Raw genomic sequence first — 25,941 nt, 5'->3', positions numbered from 1 at the left:
ATAGTAAGTAAAGCAAGCAGATAGCCCTCAGAATGGGAGAAAATATTTGCAGGTTATACCTCTGATAAAGGTTTAATAACCAGAATCCAGAGAACTCAAACGTATAAGCAAGAAAAGAACACATGATCCCATCTCAGGGTGGGCAAGGGACTTGAAGAGAAACTTCTCTAAAGAAGACAGACGCACAATCTACAAACACATGAAAAAAAGCTTATCATCCTTAATCATCAGAGAAATGCAAATCAAAACTACTTTGAGATATCACCTAACCCCAGTAAGAGTAGCCCACATAACAATTTCCCAAAACCAGAGATATTGGCATGGATGCGGAGAAAAGGGCACACTCCTACACTGCTGGTGGGAATGCACACTAATATGTTCCTTTTGGAAGGATGTTTGGAAAATACTTAGAGATCTAAAAATAGACCTGCCATTCGATCCTATTATTCCTTTACTAGGTATATACTCAGAAGACCAAAAATCACAATATAACAAAGACTTCTGTACCAGAATGTTTATTGCAGCCCAATTCATAATTGCTAAGTCATGGAAGAAGCCCAAGTGCCCATTGACCCATGAACGGACTAGCAAATTGTGGTACATGTATACATGGAATATTATGCAGCCTTAAAGAAAGATGGAGACTTTACCTCTTTCATGCTTACATGGATGGAGCTGGAACATATTCTTCTTAGCATAGTATCTCAAGAATGGAAGAAAAAGTATCCAATGTACTCAGCCCTCCTATGAAGCTAATTTATAGCTTTCATATGAAGGCTATAACCCAACCATAGCACAAGAATATGGGGAAAGGGCCAAGGGAAGGGAAGGGAGGGGGGAGGTCAGGGTGGAGGGAGGTTAATGGGTGGGCCACACCTTCGGTGCATCTTAGAATGGGTACAGACAAATGTCTACATACAATAACTAAGACAATGCCATGAAGGCTATGTTGAACAGTTTGATGAGAATATTTCAGATTGTATATGAAACCAGCACATTGTACCACTTGATTGCACAAATGCACACAACTATGATTTAACAATAAAAAAAAATGAAAATAAAATTTGAAAAAAACCCAACTTAGTTTTTTGATCTTTCCTATTGTTTTTTCTAGTCTCTACTTTATTATATTTTGCTCTGATGTTATTATTTCCTTTTTTCTGATAATTTTAAACCAGCCTTTCTTCTTTTTCTGATTCCTTGAGATGTAACATTAGGTTGTTTATTTGAGATCATTCTTTTATTTGATGTAGATATTTATTATCATAAACCTCAATTTTAGAACTGCTTTTCCTCTGTCCCGTAAGTTTTTGTATGTTGTGTATCTGTTTTTGTTTATCTCAAGATATTTTAAAATTTCTCTTTTTATTTCTTTTTTATCCATTGGTTGTTTAAGAACATGTTTATTACCATTTACTTGAAACTGTTTTAAAATTCCTCTGGTTATTGGTTTCTAATTTTGTACTGTTGTGATCATAAAGTATACTTGACATGATTTCCGTACTTTTAGATTTGCTAAGATTTGTTTCACAGTGTAACAGATGATCTATCCTGGAGAATGCTCCACATGTACTTGAAAAGAATGTGTATTCTTTTTTGTTTTGTTTTTGAGGCAGTATCTTACTCTGTTTCCCCATGCTAAGTGCCATGGTATCAATCTAGTTAACAACAACTTTAAACTCCTGGGTTCAAGCAACCCTCTTGCCTCAGACTCCTGAGTAGCTGGGACTACAGGCACCCCACCACACACACAATGCCTGACTAATTTTTCTATTTTTTAGTAGAGACAAGGTCTTACTGAGGCTAGTCTCAAACTCCTGAGCTCGAGCAATCCACCCGCTATGACCTCCCAGCATGTGAACCATCATGACTAGCTGATAAATGTGTATTCTGTTGCTTCTGGGGGAATGTTCTTTAAATTTTGGGGTTCATTTGGCCTAATGTTTAATTTAACTCTGATGTTTATTTACTGATTTTCTGTCTGGATGATCTGTCCATTGTTGAAAGTATGGTATTGAAATCCCATAATATTATTGTATGGTAGCCTGTTTCTCCCTTCAGATCTATTAGTATTTGCTTTATATGTATATATTGAGGTGGTCTTATGTTGGGTGCATATATACATTTATAAATGTATCGCCTTGATGAACTGACCCCTTTATTATTATATAATAACCTTCTTTGTCCTTTTTTCATGATTGCTTTATCTGATATAAGTATAGGTGCTACTGGTCTCATTTTCCATCCCTCGGTTTTGGTCTATGTGTGTCCTTAAAACTAAAGTGAGTCTCCACTAGGCAGCATATGGTTAGAATGTGGAAGAGAATGAAAACTCACAAAAGTGACCAGTAAGGGCAGTAAGTCTCCTGTTTTTTTCTTTTCTCTCTTTTTTCTCTTACAGCTTTGTTCCAAGGATAAGCTCCAGTCAGAACTGCAAGACAGAACAAGAAGCTAAAACTCTGATAGAAATCTTATCCTTTTGGACAGAAAAACTTGAAAAAGGGGACTCCCTATGTGGGAGTTGGGGGGAATTCCACAGAGGAGAGACAGTTAAAATGATCCACTGATTCTCATTCTTGAATCATGCATGGATGGGACAGGCCCAACGAAATATAGCAAAGGCTTTGAGAACTGAATTAAGAACTAGGGCCAAAGTTTTAGGCTAACCCAAGTGGCACATAGAAGACAGATCTAAAGCAGCATAGCAAAGGCTGTGAAGTGGGAACTGAGATTGGAATCGTCTATAGAAAGGGGAGATAGAATTTGTGGTCTAAACCTCATTGAATTCATTGCTTACCAAAACAAAAATCTCAACATTCTTCAAACAATAACAGATTCAGAGTCTCCACAACATAGCAGTCATGACATCCAGGATATAATTCAGAATTACTTAGCATATAAAAAGCTAGGAAAAGGCGGGGAGTGGTGGCTCATGCCTGTAATCCTAGCACTCTGGGAGGCTGAGGTAGATGGATTGCCTGAGGTCTTGGGTTTGAGACCAGCCTGAGCAAGAGTGAGACCCTGTCTCTAAAAAAAGAGTCAGGCATTGTAGTGGGTGCCATAGTCCCAGGTACTTGGGAAACTGAGGCAAGAGTTTGTGTCCAAGAGTTTGAGGTTGCTGTGAGCTATGATGCCATAGTGCTCTACTGAGGGCGACAAACAAGACTCTAAGAAAAAAGAAAAAAAAACTAGGAAAATGTAACCAGTTCTCAAGTGAAAAATCAATTAATATATTCAAACCCTGGGATAATTCAGAAGTTAGCATTATCAGCTAAAGGCCTTAAAACAGCTACTAAGACTGCTTCATTACAGAAAGATAAATAGACTTGAAATTAATGGAGAGATACAAGTTTTCTGCAGATAAATAGAAACTATTGAGAACCAGATAATAAATAAAAATGTTAGAAGAAAGACACAGCAAACTTGAAGATAGTTAAACAGAAATTATCTAATCTGAAGAACAGAGAAAATGATTATTATCAAGGGCTTACGGAACTTTGGGACAATAACTAAAGGTCACAAGGATATGTCACTGGAGTTTCAGAAGAAGAGAATGAGACAGAGGTAGGAAAAAAAAAAGACACTCGGAGACATAATGGCTGAACATGTCCCAAATATAGTGAAAAACACAAATTTACAGATTCAAAGCTAGGGGAACAATGATTTGAATAGCCACATATTCCTCATCATAAACCACACTGTCTAGAAGAGAATAGAATATCTTCAAATTACTTAAAGAAAAACAAACCCGTCAACCCAGAATTCTACATTTAAAAACTTCTTCAGGAATTAAGGAAAATTAAAATTGATGAAATGTGGGGATTCAAATCTGTGATATTTATCAAGTTCATACTAGTGCAAGAAAAATAATTCCAAAGGATCAAGGAATGATTTTGTAAGTAGAAAACTAGTGAAATGAAAGATTTCTTTAATATGAAATTTGCAATGGATTAATTTGGTTTTAATTAAAATAAAATCTTTACAGGGTTTACAGGTAAATCTCTTAAATAATTTGCAAAAATTGACATTGATATACTCTGTGGAACTTATTCAGACTTCTCCAGTTTTACATGCAGTTGTGTGTTTAGTTTCACGCAATTTCATTATTGATTAGATTTGTGTAATAACTACAATAATCAAGATGCAAAACTTCTACACATAAAGATCTTCCACCGTAAAGACCACTCATGTACTCATTTATAGTTATGCATCTTACTCCCCTCTCCTTAAACCCTGGCAACCACAAATCTATTCTACATATCTGTAATTTTGTCATTTTTGAGAATGTTATATAAAATGAAAAGGTACAGCATGCAATCTTTTGAGATTGACTCTTTTCACTCAGCATAATTCCCTTGCAATCCATCCAAATTCTTGTGGTCTCAACAGTTTTTTCTAGGAGCTTTTTTTGTTTGTTTCGTAGATTCCCTGGAATGTTCTATATAGATTTTTATGTGATCTGCAAATAGGGAAAATTTTATATCTTCATTTCTAATCTCTGGGTATTTTCTTATTTTCTTTCTTTATTGAACTGCTCTTACTTGATTTTTAATGATTTTAATAACTGTTCTCTAGTGCCTCAAATGAGGGAGCAAAGTTTGAATTAATGTCACCTTTGAACCTATCTTTAAAAGGGAAGGTAAGTATGATTCAGTGTTACCAGAGGCAACAATTTTCATTACCTAGGATCAGTAATAGTGAATTTAAAATAATCATCTAGGCATACTCATAAAATTATACTACAAACTTGAGTCAGACCCTTCTGTGTCTATCCCAGGATATCCAAAATAAGCAAGTATGCCAGCTCAGCCTGTGGTTTTGAACTGCACAAATGTGTGGAATACCATTATCAAGAGAGGAGCATAAGTACTGTGGATTTATATGAATACTATTTAGTATTACTTTTGGCAGGGAATAAGGAAAAAGAAAACTCTTGTTTAGTCTCTATCTCTTGGTACTCCTAAATTTTTATCTTTTTCAAAGTTAAGTCTTATTTAAGAAGATAAGATATACCCTTATTTTGGCAATATCTAACAAGAAGGACATTTACTCTAGCATTAAAATGTCAAGAAAGGGTTCCTAGATGTTGTGATGCCATCTTAAACATAAATCAAATTTTTCCAGAATTGTTTCAAAAAGGTCCTTCAAAGTAGATATAACAGTATAAGCATAAATGAGAAGTAGCATTTTATTTATTATTACTTTCTAGGTTCCAGATACTAAAAATAATATGTAATATCTCTGTTTCCAGAGGTTTATAGATAATTGATAAAGACTAATTTATAAACTGACAATTATTATGATAGGTGGTCAGCTAGATCACAGCTTGTATAAGACGCTTTCAAGAAGCAGAATTAAGTGACACAGCTTCTTGCAAGCATCTAGGTTAATTACTAATTTGCAAAAGGGCTGAGAAATTTCCTTGAATCCTGTTTAGACACAAAATATCAGGTAGTGATTCTAGTTTTACTGTAAAATATGCCTCTTTTATGAGAGGTTGATGACTTTAGATTTAAAAAATGAAGTCAAAGGACTTCTTTTTATGCTTTCCCCAAATATCTTTGATAAGAAATACTTTTAGAAGTAACAATTTTATAAATTCTCATGTACCAGTTTAGAAGCTTAGTAAAGAAATAAAAAAGCAGAGTGGTATCTACCATGCTTACCATAAATTGGTAGGTTTTCTGCTTGATCTATCAGTTTGATCTCCATTTTTTCCAAAATGGTGCCCAAGCCATTGATATCAACCTTTCCTACTTTGAGAAATATAAGTCAGGAACATGAAAAATGGAATGATTTCAAAACAATAACTATTGCTTTAATGATTATATACTATTGTTACCCTGTTTCCCCGAAAATAAGACATCCTCTGAAAATAAGACCTACTTACAGGAAAAGATAAGACATCCCCTGAAAATAAGACCTAGAGCATCTTTGGGAGCACACCTTAAAATAAGACACTGTCTTATTTTCGGGGAAACAGGGTATATTTAATGGCAAGTGCATGTACTAATATTAAAATGAAAAATTCAATATAGTTCATATCTTTGTATTATTTTGATTCACAATATGAATACCAAAACTCCAATTTGATTTATCCAAGAGAACAGATAAGGTTAACAGAATTAGAATAAGAATCTGTATTCCTGGGTGGCGCCTGTGGCTCAAGGAGTAGGGCGCCGGTCCCATATGCCAGAGGTGGTGGGTTCAAACCCAGCCCCGGCCAAAAAAATCACAAAAACAAAACAAAACAAAACAAAAAAAAAACAGAATCTGTATTCCTAAACTTTGCTGTTGGGTCATGCTCACACTGGAAATGACTTAATGGAGTTGAATAACTTTTCTTTATAAGTTCATACTTTTGAACAATAAATGAGACTACTTGTGTTTCCTAAACTCATGCTGCTGGCCAAATTTTAAAAAATGTAACTTTTAAGGCTTATTTTAAATTTTTCCCTGAGATATCAAAGTCTGAAATAATTCTTTTGGAGTAAAATTTGGAAAATTCCAAAAGGTCTTATCTTATGCAAATGGATGTAGAGCACTAGGTCGGTAAATTATAGATTGATTTTAAAAGTCATAAAAAGAAATGGTATATAAACAAGAAACATGATTTTTAATCTAGAGTTATAAATTTATCAACCATGAGGTTGGCTGTAAACAGTGTTAGTGGTATCTGTGATTCCTTGATGGGTTAGGGTGCAGTTATTAGTAGAGGTTTATATTGAAGTTGTGCTGAAGCCCGAGATGCCAGGCAGTATCTAAGATGCCAGGTTAGTATTAGATCCCAATGGTGGTAATGATGGGCTCACTATGCCTATCTTTATGCCCCAGAGTGTTGCATACTAGCACCTGTGTTGGCAGTTACCAGCAAGTCAATTACTGGGCTTCCAGGTGGCTTGAGCAGATGCTGATAGTGGCAATGGAGGAGCTGGCAGGCAAGTGAATTTTCAGGTCCCTGGGAAGCTGGCATGGCATGAACAATGGAAGTACAAGTGTGGGACAATTCTCTGTATCCAAAGCAGTGTGTGTTGATGTTAATTGTGCCTATGATGGGCTGGGCAGGCCAGTCTCCAGGTCCACAGGTTGTGTTTGCAGGTAGGTGCCCATTGAGATGATAGGCCCAATCTGCAGTCCCTGAGAATTTAAGGCCTAAGGTGATGGATTGGGTTGGGCAATCCCCAGGACTTGGGGCTATGTGCTCTGTCTTATGGAAAGTGAACCCAGGCTGGGTGGGCTGTGGTCAGACCCCTCCCAATAGTGAGAGTAGACACTAGCCATGATGGGTGGGATGATGCTTAGTCCCCAGAGTGCTTGGGTGAGAGGCAGTAGAAGCTGTGCTGAGGCTTTGCCTTTGGAGATGGTTGGGCCATTCTGGTGACCACAGCATGGGCTGGCAGGTAGAGAATGTGACCCCTTCACATCCTTGTCCTTAGCTTGCCACACCCGTGCCCTTTCTGCAGGAGCCCACGTTCAGTTCATGACCAATTGCTAACAGCAACACGTTCCCCGCTCACATCCCCATCTTAGATTCTCACAGTTTGATTTTTGGTACTAGCTGCTGTTTGCTGTTGCCCAGGCCTTGCTCACTTCCTAGCCTTCCTGGGGCAGTGCTCTTACCATAAGCAACAGCCCAAGCTTCCTTTAATGCCCCAGTCCTGGTGCTGCTGGGTCCCAAGACAGTGTGCAGTTTGCCAAATGGTAATTTTTAAAATGCTTATCAACCTTTTTACTCACCTTTGAGAGCTTTCACCCCATCCAACAATCTATTCTTAAATACCATGCCAGCATCTACAATAAAAGGCATAATTCATCCCAGAAAAAAATATTATCAAAGACAGTAGTGCATATACCATGATTACAAGAAACTTAAAAACACAGTATTTGCCTTAGATATCTTTTCTATACATCCTTAAATAAATACTATAAAGTTTAAAACTGGAAAATTTTTCTGTATATAGTAAGTCTACACAATCTGATACATGTAATTTGTTTTCTAGTGTGTAAAAATATATATGCATTTTGTTTCTGTTCATATAATACAAAAACCTTTGCTTAGTCTTCGATAACACTAAAGACTTACAGCTAGATTTGCTCTTTCAAATAAATTGTAGAGAAAATTAAATAGGAAGATTTAAAACTTCTTAACACAGCCCACTAAATCAAGTTCTCTGGAAAGCTTGAGTGGCATCTTTATGGCTCACCATCAACTGGCAGGGTTTTCTGCAGGTTTATGAATTCCTCTTCTGTGAGCTCAATGCCCATGCTTCCTAGAGTGTTTTGGAGATCATTGATATCAATCTTTTCACCTTTGGAAGATGGGAATATTGACTATTAGAAAAAAAGATATTTATTCACACCTGTAAGGATGGTATACAAATTAAAGAAGGTTCAAAATAATGCCTATTTATGTAAAATCAATGGAAGAGTCATAAAAAGTTTGTCTTCTTTACTAGTAAAAAATAGGTTTTCTAATTTTGAGACTTCATAGGTAGCAGGAAAAAATTTTCTTGCACAATGATTCAGTGAATTAGAAGCCTACATGAAAATAGTTGACTAGAAAATACTATTATTACTTTGACCTATAAAATATATGATCCTCTATTCACAGTTACAAAAACATTTTGAACCTACTGAATTTTATCTTGCCATTTGTTATGTTTTTCTAGGTTTTAGATAATTATGTAATGTGGTAAAACCTTGGTAAAAGGCTTCCACAGACAATATAAGAGTAACTGCTCCCAAGATAAAACACATAATGTTTTTTTGTTTGTTTTGCAGCTTTTGGTGGGGGCTGGGTTTGAACCCACCACCTCCAGCATATGGGGTCCGCGCCCTACTCCTTGAGCCACAGGCGCCACCCTAAAACACATACAGTTTTAACATTAAAACTGATAATCTATCAATCTAAACAAACTTGATAATCTAACACCAAATGGTAGGGCATCAGAAGCAATACTTCCACAGAAAGAAGTAAAAAGCCAGAATTAAAGTCAATGAGGTACTACTGAAAAAAAAAATGCCATTTAAAAAATACAGAATGAGATTTTTAGTTTTATACTAATCTTACCCACCTGTAAAAGCTTTAATTTTGTTGTTCAACTTTTTCATTTCTATTTTCCCATCAACTGGAAGAAAACACATATATCACATATGGACATGATACTAAGACTCAGAAACTGTGAACATGCCAAAAGAATTAAGCAATATTTATATACTCTCTCATTTTATAAACCACTTCATTGGCACGAACTAAACAAAGCCTTAAACCTGATAAATATAAAATTTTAGCATTGTACTTTTTACTTCCTTCCATTAAAAGTGATTAAAAAACCTACAAAAATTGTGAGATCAAGTCCAAAGTAAATTGCTTCATAGCTCATAAGGGCTCTTTGCAGATCTCTCAGAATTAACACAAGGTGCAAGCCACATATTAATAGATTTTACAAAGGGATCCATGTATAGTCCACATTCAGTATTTCCCTGACAAGAAGAGAAACTTTTGCTTATTTGCATTACATGTATAAATTATAAATCATTTTGAGGACATCTTTGCAATAGCAGTGGGCAAGAACATTATGCAGAATAGAAAATACTGCATGCTTATCACATAACTTTTATTTTATATATAATTTATTTTTAGAATAGATTATAAATTCACAAGTTTGAAAAAATCAAATATAAAGGGACATGCCATGAAAAAATCTCCTTTGTAGCATATCTCCCAGTAACCTAATTCTTTTTAGAGATAACCAATGGTTACTACTTCTTTTTTTTTTTTAATTTAATTAAAAAATATATATATTTTTTTGAGACAGAGCCTCAAGCTGTCGCCCTGGATAGAGCGCCATGGCATCACAGGTCACAGCAACCTCCATCTCCTGGGCTTAAGCGATTTTCTTGCCTCATCCTCCCAAGTAGCTGGGACTATAGGCGCCCACCACAACGCCTGGTTATTTTTTGGTTGTAGTTGTCATTGTTGTTTGGCAGGCCTGGGCTGAATTCGAACCCACCAGCTCCGGTCTATGTGGGTGGCGCCTTAGCCGCTTGAGCTACAGACATCAAGCCAGTTACTACTTAAAAGTTTTATTTTAAGTTTTTAATTGACAAATAGTAATTGTATGCATGTGTGGAGTACAATGTGATGTTTTGATATATGTATACATTGTGGAAAGGTTAAATCAAGGGAATTAACATATCCATAACCTCACCTATTTATTTTTTGTGGTAAAAAAGTTTACAACCTACTCTTTTAGTAGTTTTGAAATTTATAATTCATTATTAACATCTGCACCTAAAACTTATCTTGTCACCAGAACTTTGTACCTTTTAAACATCTCCCCTTTCTCCAACTCCCCAACCCCCACAAGCTACCATTCAGAAATGAAAAGGGAGGGTAATCAGTGGGACCTCCTCTTTCATTTCTGATTTTATTTGAATCTTTTTTCTTTTTTTGTTAGGCTAGATGTTTTCAAAAAACCCCAATTTTTTAGTTTCATTGATCTTTTTTATTGTTTTCAGTCTTTATTTCATTTATTTCTGCTGTGATATTTATTATTTTCTTCCTTCTGTAAAGTTTGGGCTCTGACTTTTTTTTCCAATTCTTTGAGGTGTGATGTTTTGTTGTATGAGATCTTCTTTTTTGATGTAGGCATTCATTTTTATAAACTTCCCCTTCAGAACTGCTTTTGATACATCTGATGTTTTGGTATGTAATGTGTCCGTTTTCATTTGTGATAAGATATTTTAAATGCACTTTTTAATTTTTCTTGTCCCATTTGTTGTTCAGAAGCACATCATTTCATTTTCTATGTATTAATTTTCCAACATCGCTTCTATTTCCGAATTCTAGTTAGATACCATTTTTTTGGGAAAAGATATTTGATATCATTTTAATCTTCTTAAATTTGTTAAGGCTTGTTTTGTGGCCTAACATATGATCTATCACAGAGAATGTTCCATGTACATAGGAATGTGTATCCTGGTGTTACTAGATGGAATATTCTGTAAATATATGTTAAGTTCATTTGGTCTAAAGTGTATGGGTCATTACAAAAGTTTTGAGATACACCAAAATCAAGAAGCTTAAAATCTGTGTGGATGGAAACAAAGGAAGCCCTCCCTACAACACCAGGAAGCTGAGCAAGTTGAAACTTACATGGGTGAATCAGCAAGGATTCTGTCAACCATGTTTCTTGGAAATGAAATAACGTTCCATAATACAGTGTGTCTCAAAACTTTTGTAGTGACCCACATAGTTTAAGTTTTATGTTTCCTTATTAATTTTTTGTCTGGATGAGCTCTTCATTGTTGAAAGTGGGCTACTGAGGTTTCCTGAAGTTATTGCACTGTAGTATCTCTCTCTTCAGATCTATTGATATTTGCTTTATATGTATTTAGATGCTTTAATGTTAGATGCATTTTTGTTCATAATTGTTATATTCTCTAGATCAGTGGTTCTCAACCTGTAGGTCACGACCCACAGAAACTATATTAAAGGGCTGCGGCAGTAGTATGGTTAAGAACCACTGCTCTAGATGAATGGGCCCATTTATTATTATATAATGACCTTATTTGTCTCTTTTTATATTTTTTACTCTTAAGTGCTATTTTATCTGCTGTAAATATAGCCACCCCTCCTCTATTTTGATTTCAATATGTGTGGATTGTTTTCCATCCCCTCATGGTCAGTCTAAGTGTGTCCTTAAAACTGAAATGAGTTCTTATAAGCAGCACATAGTTAAACCTTCATTCTTTTATAGCCATTCAGTCACTCTATGTCTTTTGACTGGAGAACTTAATTCACTTACATTCAAAGTAATTATTGATAGGTAAGGACTTAATGGGGATTTTAAAATTTATTCTAGGTATTTTTCAAACATGTACAAAGAACTGAAATGTCATCAGAAAAAAGCATTCAATTGTATATAAATGATGTTTTAAAATAAAGAATTGGAGCAAATTTGGGTTGTTATCTCCTGGATTTATTGAAACATGCCAGAATAATATTAATTTCTATGTCAATGGCAACTGCAGGTCAGACTAACATAGAAAATGTTTGTTAATGCCGTTGGGCTATTCAAGTTATCCCCCAAATCTTAAACAAAATGAAAATTACTATGAAAGCCACCTTATATATTAGATCCGCACTTGTACATATTACCTGAGGTTAGTTTAAATTGCATCTTCCCTTTACCAATACCTTTACTTCTATGTCTTAGCAGTACCTAATGAAGAATGAGTTTGAATTTGATCCTAAGCTATTTGATTAGACCTCTAAATCTTGGGACCTAGTTTTGGTATGTTCATGCCTATAACATCTTTCAACATAAATTTTTGAAATTAGCTATAGAACCTTTAAGAAGTATTAAAAATATTCTGGCTATGATAAAAATACTGTTTATTTACAAAATACTTATTTTCACCTTACGTATACCCCAACATGATCTCTCATATTAACTTTAATCAATATTTAAAAATTTATTTTTAATTGTGGTAAAAATGCCTAACATAAATTTTCCTATCTTAATTATTTTTAAGTGTACAGTTAGTAAATATTCAAATTGTTGTCCAATAGATCTCTACAACCTTTTTTTTTTTTTTTGGCAGTTTGGCCAGGTTTGGGTTTGAACCCTCCACCCTCAGTATATGGGGCTGGCATTCAACCCACTAAGACACAGGTGCTGCCCTCTAGAACCATTTTATCTAGAAACTTTGATTGAATAGCAACTCCCCATTTACTCCTTCTCCCAGCACTTGGAAACCATTATTCTACTCTATATTTTTAGAAGTTTGATTAGACACTTCATATAAATGAAATATTTGTCTTTTTGTTACTAGCTTATTTCAATGTGACAGGATTTCCTTCTTCTTAAAGGCTGAATAATATTCCATTGTGTGTATGCACCGCATTTTCTTTTTTAATTTTTTTTACAAAGTTGAAAAGTATTTTTTAATGTAGACACTTTCATATACAATGTTAGTGAAACTGATCTCCTCCTTTCCCATAATGAAGACGTAATCCTATCTTAGAAAAACATTCGGTGGGAGACAAGATGGCGGACTGAAGCCAGCTTTCAACAAAGGCTCCCGTCCAGAAGGAGAGTTAAGGGACAGGAATTTAGTAAGTATCCTGGTGGACTTGAGCCTCACCAAGAGAGAAGGCTGAAGAACGCACATCAACACCGCTGAGGCAAGTTGTGATCACAAGGACACAAACAAAAGGTACAAAATCCACCACCAAGCGGACGGGAGTCCCCCTCCCCCATGAGACCGGCTCTAGAGCCCCACAATTGAACAAGTGGGCAGAAATTAAAGGCCCTCCCACTACACTCCACGGGAGAGACCTTCTAAAAACTGGACCTACCTCCCCTACTGGGGTGCCATGGCGTTCTCCTGCCGGACATAGGGCTGAATAAAACTTTGGGAATCCTTTGCCGGCAACCCTGAATCCCCGGCGCTCCCCTCCCGCCCACTGAGGTCTGGAGGCCTGTCCCCCAGGACTTCGGATCCTTGGGTGATTTCTCAAGGGGAGTGGACAGTCCCCGAGTTGCGACTGGTCAGCATTGACTCTGAGGCGTGCTGAGTGAGGAGAGGGCACCGGGCTGAGGGGGAGTCACGCCTCGCGGCACTTCCCTGCGGTGCAGTGCACCAACCCTCCCCGGGCATACGGGGCCCAAGACTGAATAAGACTCTGGCCTCCCTGCTGAGAGCTGAGAACCCCTACTCTCACTCGGGGTCTGAGGGCCTATCCCCCCGGAGTTCGGCTCCTTGGGTGATTTCTCGAGGGGAGTGCACAGTGCCTGAGCTGCGTCAGGTCAGCGCTGACTCTGGGATACGTGAGCGAGGAGAGGGCACTCCGCTGAGGGGAAATCAAGCCTTGGCGGCACTTCCCTGCGGTGCAGTGCAGCAACCCTCCCCAGGCATACGGGGCCCAAGACTGAATCAGACTCTGGCCTCCCCGCTGAGAGCTGAGAACCCCTACTCTCACTCGGGGTCTGAGGGCCTATCCCCCAGGAGTTCGGTTCCTTGGGTGATTTCTCGAGGGGAGTGCACAGTGCCTGAGCTGCGTCAGGTCAGCGCTGACTCTGGGACACGTGAGCGAGGAGAGGGCACTCTGCTGAGGGGAAATCAAGCCTTGGCGGCACTTCCCTGCGGTGCAGTGCAGGAGCCCTCCCTGGACCGTAGTATTGTGTGAAACTGAATGAAACTCTAGCTTCCCCCCGCCCCACTCCCAATCGGGGTCTGGGGGCCCATCCCCCAAGAGTTCTGATTCTTGGGGGATCTCTTAAGGGGTGTGGACCCAGCACAAACTGCGGCCGCTCAGTGCTGACTCTGGGGCGCGGGACAGAGGAGAAAAGGGTCGCCTGAGTGCCCACACCAGAGCAGCAGTTCCCTGGAGGTAGATCAACAGCCGTTTTTTCTTTAACGGCAGAACGCTCACTTTTGGATATTCTGAGGCCACACCCCCTGTCTCCCTGGGCAACCAGAGGAGGCCACCGGTGACACGGCTCACAAACCCGGAAGCCTCCAGGGCGGGGCCGACCCAGAGAGGTGTTCAGACGCAATTCTCCAGCAGCAAAGACATTTGAACTCAAAACAGCCCGTCTCCTGTAGGCGACGACAGGAACAGAGACAGAACCCCACAAAGTTGTCTGTTCTGTTCTGTTCTGTTAGCAGCATGCATCAGGGACGGGGCTAAGCCTGAGTGAACACCTCCTTCCCATCACCTGCATCAAACACTCAAAGATCTCAGGCCCCATCTCCTCCTGCTAGATAGCGGCAGTCTGCGGGGGCCTGGCAGACTTCCTTGCGATTCAGGCAGGTGCAAACCCCTGGAATGTCTGTTCACTGCAGGCAACTGGGTTAGCCATCTGCAGAGATACCAGTGACTGGGTCCGACGGAGGGGCAAAGTGGGGAAGGAGACGTCAACCTTCCCAGACTGCTCTGTTTGCTGGGTGGCTCCTCCTGACTACACGCTGCACTGGGGTGAGCCGTGTCAGAGGAGTCACCAGGCCCCTGTGATCCAGTTCCCAGAGACCTCTTGAACCCTTCCACCCGAGACAAGTGCCGATTGAGACAGTTGATTCGGACCTTTTGAACTGGGATAATAGACTGAGGACTCTTCAGGCGGTGCCCTGGGTGTGCGATTGTAGGAAGGTTTGATTCTCCTTTTCCAACTGGGGCCAGAGGTGGGCAGGCGGGGTGACTTAATTGCTGATTTTTCCACACAGCTGAGACTTCAAGCCAGAGTAGAAGTTGCAATAGGATCAAACAGAAACCAGCTGAAAACAAGACAGAATCACTTTGCTCCACCACACCAGACAGGGCCCCAGTTTCTCAGGCCACAACACTGTACGGGCCCTCGATAAAACCCCAGGGGAAAAACCAAAGGGAGTAAACCATGGGGCGGAATCAGCGGAAAAACTCTGGTAACATGAATAACCAGAATAGATCAACCCCCCCAAGAAAAGATACGGCAGATGTGATTGAAGATCCCATTCATAAACAACTGGCTGAGATGTCAGAAGTCGAATTCAGAATTTGGTTTGCAGACAAGATTAATAAAAGGGAATTAGGAATTCGAGGAGAAATTCAAAAATTGTCTCAAGAATTTAACGAATTTAAAGACAAAACCACCAAAGACTTAGACACACTGAAACAAGAACTTACAGCCCTCAAAGATATGAAAAATACAGTAGAATCCCTCAGTAACAGAATGGAGCAAGCAGAAGAAAGGATTTCTGACATTGAAGATAAAGTCTTCGAAAGCTCCCAATCTCTCAAAGAGGAAGAGAAATGGAGAGCAAAAACGGATCACTCACTCAGAGAGCTCTCAGATAATTCGAAAAAAAACAACATAAGGGTTATAGGAATTTCGGAGAATGATGAAGTGGCTGCCAAGGACACAGAGGCCCTTCTACATGAAATTATGAAAGAAAATTTTCCAGACATGCCTAGAGAATCTGAAATTCAGATAGCAGACAGCTTCAGAACCCCAGCACGATTCAACCCCAATAAGCCATCTCCCAGACATATCATAATTAGCTTCACTAAAGTTAACATGAAAGAGAAGATTCTCAAAGCAGCCCGGCGAAAGAAAACTATAACGTACAAAGGTAACAATATTAAAATAACTGCAGATCTCTCTGCTGAAACTTTTCAAGCCAGAAGAGGCTGGTCATCAACTTTTAATCTCCTAAAGCAAAAAAACTTTCAACCCAGGATCTTGTATCCAGCTAAACTGAGTTTCATCTATGATGGAGAAATTAAATACTTCAATGACATTCATATGTTGAAAAAATTTGCCATAAGTAAACCAGCTCTTCAGGATGTTCTCAGACCTATCCTCCACAATGACCAACCCAATCCTATACCACAAAAGTAAACTCACACAGAAACTTCGGATCAAACTCCAACTTCCACACTGGCGAAAGGATTAAAAATGTCCACTGGACCTTTGAAAAACTCGATACCCAAAATTCCACCAGACTTATCAATACTCTCCATCAATGTGAATGGCTTAAACTGTCCTCTAAAGAGGCATAGGTTAGCTGACTGGATACAAAAACTCAAGCCAGATATTTGTTGCATACAAGAGTCACATCTCAACTTAAAAGATAAATACAGACTCAGGGTGAAAGGATGGTCATCCATATTTCAGGCAAATGGTAATCAGAAAAAAGCAGGTGTTGCAATTTTATTTGCAGATACAGTAGGCTTTAAACCATCAAAAGTAAGGAAGGACAAGAATGGTCACTTCATATTTGTTAAGGGTAATACTCAATATGACGAGATCTCAATTATTAATATCTATGCACCCAACCAGAATGCACCTCAATTTATAAGAGAAACTCTAACAGACATGAGTAACTTGATTTCCTCCAGCTCCATAATCGTTGGAGATTTCAACACTCCCTTGGCAGTGTTGGATCGATCCTCCAGAAAGAAGCTGAGCAAAGAAATCTTAGATTTAAACCTAACCATCCAATATTTAGATTTAGCAGACATCTACAGAACATTTCATCCCAACAAAACTGAATACACATACTTCTCATCAGCCCATGGAACTTACTCCAAAATTGACCACATTTTAGGTCACAAGTCTAACCTCAGTAAATTTAAAGGAATAGAAATTATTCCATGCATCTTCTCGGACCATCATGGAATAAAACTTGAATTGAGTAACAACAGGAATCTGCATACCCATACAAAAACATGGAAGTTAAATAACCTTATGCTGAATGATAGCTGGGTCAGAGATGAGATTAAGAAAGAAATCACCAATTTTTTGGAACAAAATGACAATGAAGACACAAGCTATCAGAACCTCTGGGACACTGCAAAGGCAGTTCTAAGAGGGAAATTTATAGCACTGCAAGCCTTCCTCAAGAGAACGGAAAGAGAGGGAGTTAACAACTTAATGGGACATCTCACGCAACTGGAAAAGGAAGAACATTCCAACCCCAAACCCCGTAGAAGAAAAGAAATAACCAAAATTAGAGCAGAATTAAATGAAATTGAAAACAAAAGAATAATACAACAGATCAATAAATCAAAAAGCTGGTTTTTTGAAAAGGTCAATAAAATAGATAAACCTCTGGCCAACCTAATTAGGAAAAAAAGAGTAAAATCTCTAATATCATCAATCAGAAACAACAAAGACGAAATAACCACAGACTCATCAGAAATCCAAAAAATCCTTAATGAATATTACAAGAAACTTTATTCTCAGAAATATGAAAATCTGAAGGAAATAGACCGATACTTGGAAGCACGCCACCTTCCAAGACTTAACCAGAATCAAGTGGAAATGTTGAATAGACCCATATCAAGTTCAGAAATAGCATCAACTATACAAAACTTCCCTAAAAGGAAAAGCCCGGGACCAGATGGTTTCACGTCAGAATTCTACCAAACCTTTAAAGAGGAATTAGTACCTATATTACTCAACCTGTTCCAAAATGTAGAAAAAGAAGGAAGACTACCCAACACGTTCTATGAAGCAAATATCACCCTGATCCCCAAACCAGGAAAAGACTCAACAAGAAAAGAAAATTATAGACCAATATCACTAATGAATATAGATGCAAAAATATTCAACAAGATCCTAACAAACAGAATCCAACAACACATCAAACAAATTATACATCATGACCAAGTTGGTTTTATCCCAGGGTCTCAAGGCTGGTTCAATATACGTAAATCTATAAATGTAATTCAGCACATAAACAAATTTAAAAACAAAGACCATATGATTCTCTCAATTGATGCAGAAAAAGCTTTTGATAATATCCAGCATCCCTTCATGATCAGAACACTCAAGAAAATTGGTCTAGAAGGGACTTTTCTTAAACTGATAGAGGCTATCTACAGCAAACCCACAGCCAATATCATATTGAATGGAGTTAAATTGGAATCATTTCCACTCAGATCAGGAACCAGACAAGGCTGCCCATTGTCTCCATTGCTTTTCAACATTGTAATGGAAGTTTTAGCCACCGCAATTAGGGAAGAAAAGGCGATCAAGGGTATCCATATAGGGTCAGAAGAGATCAAACTCTCGCTCTTCGCAGATGATATGATTGTGTATCTGGAAAACACTAGGGACTCTACTACAAAACTCCTAGAAGTGATCAAGGAATACAGCAGCGTCTCAGGTTACAAAATCAACATTCATAAATCGGTAGCCTTTATATACACCAACAACAGTAAATTGAAAAAGCAGTTAAGGACTCTATCCCATTCACAGTAGTGCCAAAGAAGATGAAATATTTGGGAATTTACCTAACAAAAGACGTGAAAGATCTCTATAAAGAGAACTATGAAACTCTAAGAAAAGAAATAGCTGAAAATGTTAACAAATGGAAAAACATACCATGCTCATGGCTAGGAAGAATCAACATTATCAAAATGTCCATACTACCCAAAGCAATATATAATTTCAACGCACTCCCTATTAAAGCTCCACTGTCATATTTTAAAGATCTTGAAAAAACATTACTTCGTTTTATATGGAATCAGAAAAAACCTCGAATAGCCAAGACATTACTCAGAAATAAAAACAAAACAGGAGGAATCACACTACCAGACCTCAGACTTTACTACAAATCGATAGTGATCAAAACAGCATGGTATTGGCACAAAAACAGAGAAGTAGATATCTGGAATAGAATAGAGAACCAAGAGATGAATCCAGCTACTTACCGCTATTTGATTTTTGACAAGCCAGTTAAAAACATTCAGTGGGGAAAAGATTCCCTATTTAACAAATGGTGCTGGGTGAACTGGCTGGCAACCTGCAGAAGACTGAAATTGGACCCACACCTTTCACCATTAACTAAGATAGACTCTCATTGGATTAAAGATTTAAACTTAAGACATGAAACTATAAAAATACTAGAGGAGAATGCAGGGAAAACCCTTGAAGAAATTGGTCTGGGTGAGTATTTCATGAGGAGAACCCCCCGGGCAATTGAAGCAGCTTCAAAAATACACTACTGGGACTTGATCAAACTAAAAACCTTCTGCACAGCTAAGAACACAGTAAGCAGAGCAAGCAGACAGCCCTCAGAATGGGAGAAGATATTTGCAGGGTATAACTCTGACAAAGGTTTAATAACCAGAATCCACAGAGAACTCAAACGCATCAGCAAGAAAAAAACAAGGGATCCCATCGCAGGCTGGGCAAGGGATTTGAAGAGAAACTTCTCTGAAGAAGACAGGCACACGGCCTTCAGACATATGAAAAAATGCTCATCATCTTTAATCATCAGAGAAATGCAAATCGAAACTACTTTGAGATATCATCTAACTCCAATGAGACTAGCCTATATCACAAAATCTCAAGACCAGAGATGTTGGCGTGGATGCGGAGAAAAGGGAACACTTCTGCACTGCTGGTGGGAATGCAAATTAATACATTCCTTTTGGAAAGATATATGGAGAACACTCAGAGATCTAAAAATAGATCTGCCATTCAATCCTGTAATTCCTCTGCTGGGCATATACCCAGAAGACCAAAAATCACAACATAACAAAGATATTTGTACCAGAATGTTTATTGCAGCCCAATTCATTAATAGCTAAGTCATGGAAAAAGCCCAAGTGCCCATCGATCCACGAATGGATTAATAAATTGTGGTATATGTATACCATGGAATACTATGCAGCCTTAAAGAAAGATGGAGACTTTACCTCTTTCATGTTTACATGGATGGAGCTGGAACATATTCTTCTTAGTAAAGTATCCCAAGAATGGAAGAAAAAATACCCAATGTACACAGCCCTACTATGAAACTAATTTGGGACTCTCACATGAAAGCTATAACCCAGCTACAACTTAACAATAGGGGGAAGTGGGAAAGGAGGTGGGGTGGGTAGAGGGAGGGGAATCGGTGGGATCACACCTGTGGTGCATATTACAGGGGTATTTGCGAAACTTGGTAAATGTAGAATGTAAATGTTTTGGCACAGTAACTGAGATAACGCCGGAAAGGCTATGTTAACCACTGTGATAAAAATGTGTCAAATGGTTTATGAAGTGAGTGTATGATGCCCCATAATCATATCATTGTATACAGTTATGATTTAATAACAAAATTAAAAAAAAAAAAAGAAAAAAAGAAAAACATTCAAGGAACACTCTGGACATTTTCATGTTACTATCTTTTTTAGTACCTGGGGATTGGCTTTGGCTAGATTTTCTATTTTAACCCATGCTTCTTCTCATTCTTTCATTTTTAGCTTCTCTTTCAGTTTCTCTGCTTTAAACTGTTGAGTGCAGACATCAAATAGTTTTTGGCTCATCTCCACGAAGAGTTTCAGGGCATTGTATATCAAGCCATGTATTGTCTTGTTCCAATGGGTCTTCCAGTTTTGGTACAAGGATGGGTATATGATGGGCAGAATCTGGGCTGTGTTGTTGCTGATTAAGCTCATGATGTACTCATTATTCTATTAATACAGTGCCCACTCCACCACCTGGAAATGTGGACTAGACACACTTGGCTAACTGCCAGAAAAGAGGCTCAATGACCTTCACAAATTCTAATGGCTTAATTACGCCTAAAATCTATTCTAAGTCACTTAACAACCTTACTTCTTTTGGACTGTGAGTCTTTGGCCAGTATTTGAGAACTGCCATTTGGTTCAGTGAGGGTGCTGTCCTTTTCTAAAAACTGCACTACACAGTATGCCAACTGGAGATGATAGACACTCAAGAGATTTCACTTTGTGCAAAGGTAGTAACACCTTCAATAAGAAAATCTAGTACTATTCTTTTAGTGGTAAGGCAAATCCATTACTTATACTTCCCAATATTTCCAATAATTCTGCTATGCCAGTGTGATGCTCCGTTTCATAAATTAACCTATAAAAAATATTATTTATCTGTTTTCTGATGTAAACTCTAAAGCCTAAGAATTCCCATAGATTCTGTGAAGGGTGGTTTTAAGAAAATCTCTCACCCAAGGCTCTTCACTGTCAAAGAACTCTAAAAGCTGCAATACAAACTTCTGATCAATATTTCTTCTCTATATTAGGAAATCTGGAGACTCTAAAAATCTTAAGAAAAATTCATAAAACATCTGTAGATGAGCCCAGACTGCTTCTAACCTTGCTTCATCTTCCTCTGGGTCAAATTCTGCTTCTGTAGGATTGGAGGAAGGTGGTAATGTTAGAAACGTGTTGATTGTAAACATATGGACTACTTCTGCGTAAATAGGCTCTGTTGGCACATTCAGATTATGGGTGATACATTCTACCATTTCACTTAAAGTGGCTCATTTTACTTCCACTTTAGGTCACTTAGTGGATTGGAAACAAAGTCAAAGAGGACAAAACACTGATGTAACTTCTGAATAAAAGTCTTCTCTTGATCAGCAGGAGGAACATCTTTTAAAGACGGTAGTTTTTGAAGTTCTCTATTACGGCTTGCACTAAACCTTGAAGAATTTTGCCATTTGTCTTTCTTCACCATGCACTGAGAGCTTGGTACTTTTATTTTAGAAGGACTGTAGACAGGACGCAACAAGGCTGTTTTTCTTTTTTTTTTCCCATTCTTTTTATTTATTTATTTTTTATTAAGTCTTTTGTACATAGATCATAAATACATCTATGCCAATTTCAGTGTGCTGATTATTTGTACAAATTGGAGTGCTTACATCATATTAATCAGCATAGCTTTCACCTCATTTACCCAATTATAGCACTAGGACATTTGTGTTCTATACATAATAGATCCAACTAAGGCTGTTTTTCTTGCTGGAAATTTGCTCTGGTTCTATGGCTTCTTGCTGTCCTTCTTTTGAACTTTTCCCTGCTTTAGGTGCTTGTTTTTATTTGGCATGATTAATGCTGGCCGCCGCCCCTGCCACCACCTCCCCCTACCCCCACCCCGCAGCAGCAGCCCCAGCAGCAGCAGAACCCCACCCAGGCCCCTGCCCCAACCCCTCCACACTGCAGCCTGGGACTGGCACATTTACTTTATTGATCTGTCCATGGACATCTGAGTTGCTTCTACCTCTTAGCTATTGTGAAAAATGCTAAAATGAACATCAGGGTATAAATACCTCTTTGCAATCGAGCTTTTAATTTGGATGTACTCCCAGAAATGAGATGCCTGGATCATAAGGTACTTCTATTTTTAATTTTTTTAAGGAACCTCCATACTATTTTCCATAGCAGCTGCAACATTTTATATTACCACCAGTACTGCAAAAGAGAACAAATTTTGCTACATCCTCACCAAGACTTGCTATTATGTGTGTGTGTGTTTTTTAAACAGTGGCCATCTTAGTTGAGGTGATATTTCATTGTGGTTTTGATTTGGATTTCTCTAATGTTTTAACATCTCCAGAGATGTTTAAAAGTCTTTTCGTAATGTCTATTTATGCCCTGCAATGTCTATTTATGCCCTGCAATGACTTGGATGTGGTTTGTCCCAGGAAAAAAAAAAACATGTTGAAATTTGATACTCAACATGGCAGGGTTGGGAGGTTGTATCATGGGAACAGAGTCCTCACGAATAAATTAATGCCATCTGTTGGGGTAAGTGAGTTTTTGCTCTCCTGGGAATTCTCATGTAGTCACAACCAGAGTGTGGATATGAATATGTGTATAGAAGCAGGGACAGTGAAGACCATTCTGATGAGGTCTCAGATGAAAATGCAAAGAATTTACTAGGAACTGGAGGAAAGGCCATCTTTGTTACACCATAGCAAAAACTTGGCCCTGGGACTTGTGGAAGACTGAGTTTAAGACTCATGGAATAGAATATCTGGCAGAAGAAATTTTTAAGCAGCAAAGCACTCAGGCTGCTGTGTGGTTATTTATAACTGCTTATTGTGAGATTCTCAAGAAAAGGAAAACAGTGGAAGGATTTGGAAAATTCTCAATGTGGCTATATAGTAGAGAATAAAAAAGCATTTTTAGGAGAGGAATTTAAAAATGTGACTGAAAGACCCCCTCCCACTCTCCCTCCCTTCCTTTCTTTCTTTCTTTTTTTTTTTGAGACAGAGTCTTAAGCTTTTGCCCTGGGTAGAGTGCTGTGGCTTCATAGCTCACAGCAACCTCAAACTCTTGGGCTCACGAGATCCTCTTGCCTCAGCCTCATGAGTAGCTGGGATTACAGGTGCCTGCCACAATGCCCAGCTATTTTTAGAGATGGAGTTCTCGCTCTGGCTCATGCTGGTCTCGAACCTGTGAGCTCAGGTAATCCACCCGCCTCAGCCTACCAGAGTGCTAAATTACAGGCGTGAGCCACTGAGACCCTTTCCTAAAAAGATTAGGAAGGCTAAAAAGACAGGCAGGTGCTAATAGAACAAAGGGGAAAAGGCTTCTAAGGCATTTCAAAAATCTTTGCAGTCACTTCTCTCACTTCAGTCTCTGAGCCCTGGAAGGACAAAACAATTTCTGGAGACAGGAGTACTTTCCTACACCTTGGGACACTACTCTCTGCCCCTTGGTAGCTCTGGACAAAGTGTTATAGCAACACTAAATGGACTAATATAGGTATTTTGCTCATTTTTAAATTTACAGATATTTTGCTCATTTTTTTTTAAAGATGTTTATTTATTTTATCAGCAATGTATAGACATTCTTTTTGTGTTGCTCAAGAAATATTTTCCTAAGCTAATGTCAAAAAGAAATTCTCCATGGTTTCTTCCCTAAATTTTAAAATTGTAGCTCTTACATTTAGGGTTTCCGATCCATTTTAAATTAATTTGTGTGTATGATATGAAAAATATTTTTAAGTACATTTATTTCAGGTTAACGTGAGGGACAAATAACTAGGTCAAAAAATTTGAGTTTGTTAAATAGAATCTTTTAAGTGGTTATGTTCCACACACAAAAGGTGTGCCAAATACCTCCACCCTATGCCCATACAGTGAGAGCACTCCAACCTCCTCCCCTCACTCATTACCTCTTCCCCCAGCTTGAATTAAAATGAATTTTTCTCCTCTGCATGCATCAGATTGTCTTCTAGCTTCTTATTAGCATCGAGTATATTGGATATTTGCTTTTTCTATTCTTCTGGCACTTTACTAAGAAGAATGTGTTTGAACTCTATCCAGGATACAAAAGAAGGATATAACAAAAGATGTGAAGTCACATCTTATTTATGGCTGAATAGTATATCATGGTGTGCATGTTCCACAATTTGTTAATCCATTCCTCAGTTGATGGGCAATTAGGTTGTTTCCACGTCTTGGCTATTGTAAATTGAGCTGCGATGAACTATCTAATGCAAATGTCTTTTGATAAAATAATTTTTTTTCTTCTGGGTAGATGGCTAGTAGTGAGATTGCAGAGTCAAATGGGAGGTCTAATTTGAGATCTTTGAGGATTCTCCATACTTCTTTCCAAAAAGGCTATATTAGTTTGAAGTCCCACCAACAGTGTACAAGTGTTCCCCTCTGTCCACACCTACGCCAGCATTTGCAGCTTTGAGACTTTGTGAGGTAGGCTAATAGGAGTGATTTTGATGTGTATTTTTCTGATGATAAGGGACAATGAGTATTTTTATATATGCTTGTTAGCCATGTATCTGTCTTTCTTAGGGAAGGTTCTATTCATGTCTCTTGCCCAATGATTTATGGGGAAGTTAGCTTTTTTTGCTGTTGTTGTTGATTTGAGTTCTCTGTAGATCCCAGTTATCAAAAATATCTTTTCCCATTCTGAAGGTTGTGTATTTGCTTTGGTTGTTCTTTCCTTAGCTATACAGCAGCTATTCAGTTTAATTAAGTCCCATTTGTTTATTTTTGTTGTTGCTGCAATTGCCACAGAAGTCTACATCATAAAATCTTTCCCCAGGCTAATATCTTCAAGTGTTTTCCCCACACTTTCTTCAAGGATTTTTATTGTTTTATGCCTTAGATTTAGATCTTTTGGATAAAGAATCAATTTTAGTAAGTGGTGAAAGGTGCGGGTCCAGTTTCAGTCTTTTACATGTGGACATCCAGTTCTCTCAGCACCATTTATTGAATAGGGATTTTGCCCAGTGTGTGCTATTGTTTGCTTTATCAAGGAGCAGGTGGCTGTAAGGTGTTAGTTTTATCTTCTGGTTTTTATTCAGTTCCAAATGTCTGTGTCTCTAATTTTCTGCCAACACCATGCTGTTTTGACTACTGTGGACTTGTAATATAACCTGAAGTCTGATAGGGTGAAGCCTCCACTTTGCTTTTATTGCTAAGAATAACCTTGGCTATATGGACTTTTCCTGGTTCCATACCAAACAAAGTACTGTTTTTTCTAGTTCTTCAAAGTATGATGTTGGTATTTTAGTGGGGATTGCACTGAATCTGTAGATTGCTTTGGGAAATACAGACATTTTAACAATGTTGATTCTTCCCAGCGATGAGCATGATATGTTCTCCATTTGTTAGTATCTTCTGTTATTTCTTTTCTTAGGGTTTCATAATTTTCCTTGTAGAGGTCCT

General features: G+C 38.1%; 1 pseudogene; it reads right to left on the bottom strand.

Annotated features, from left to right (window-relative positions):
- Positions 1-20,656: 20,656 nt before the first annotated feature.
- Positions 20,657-21,980, bottom strand: LOC128571139 (serine/threonine-protein phosphatase 2A 56 kDa regulatory subunit gamma isoform-like; annotated as a pseudogene).
- Between the last annotated feature and the right edge of the window lie 3,961 nt (positions 21,981-25,941).

This window comes from Nycticebus coucang, chromosome 18, assembly GCF_027406575.1.
Source record: "Nycticebus coucang isolate mNycCou1 chromosome 18, mNycCou1.pri, whole genome shotgun sequence".
Lineage (NCBI taxonomy): Eukaryota > Metazoa > Chordata > Mammalia > Primates > Lorisidae > Nycticebus > Nycticebus coucang.
Note: the sequence above shows the minus strand (reverse complement) of the source record. Positions and strands in the feature narration are given on the sequence as shown.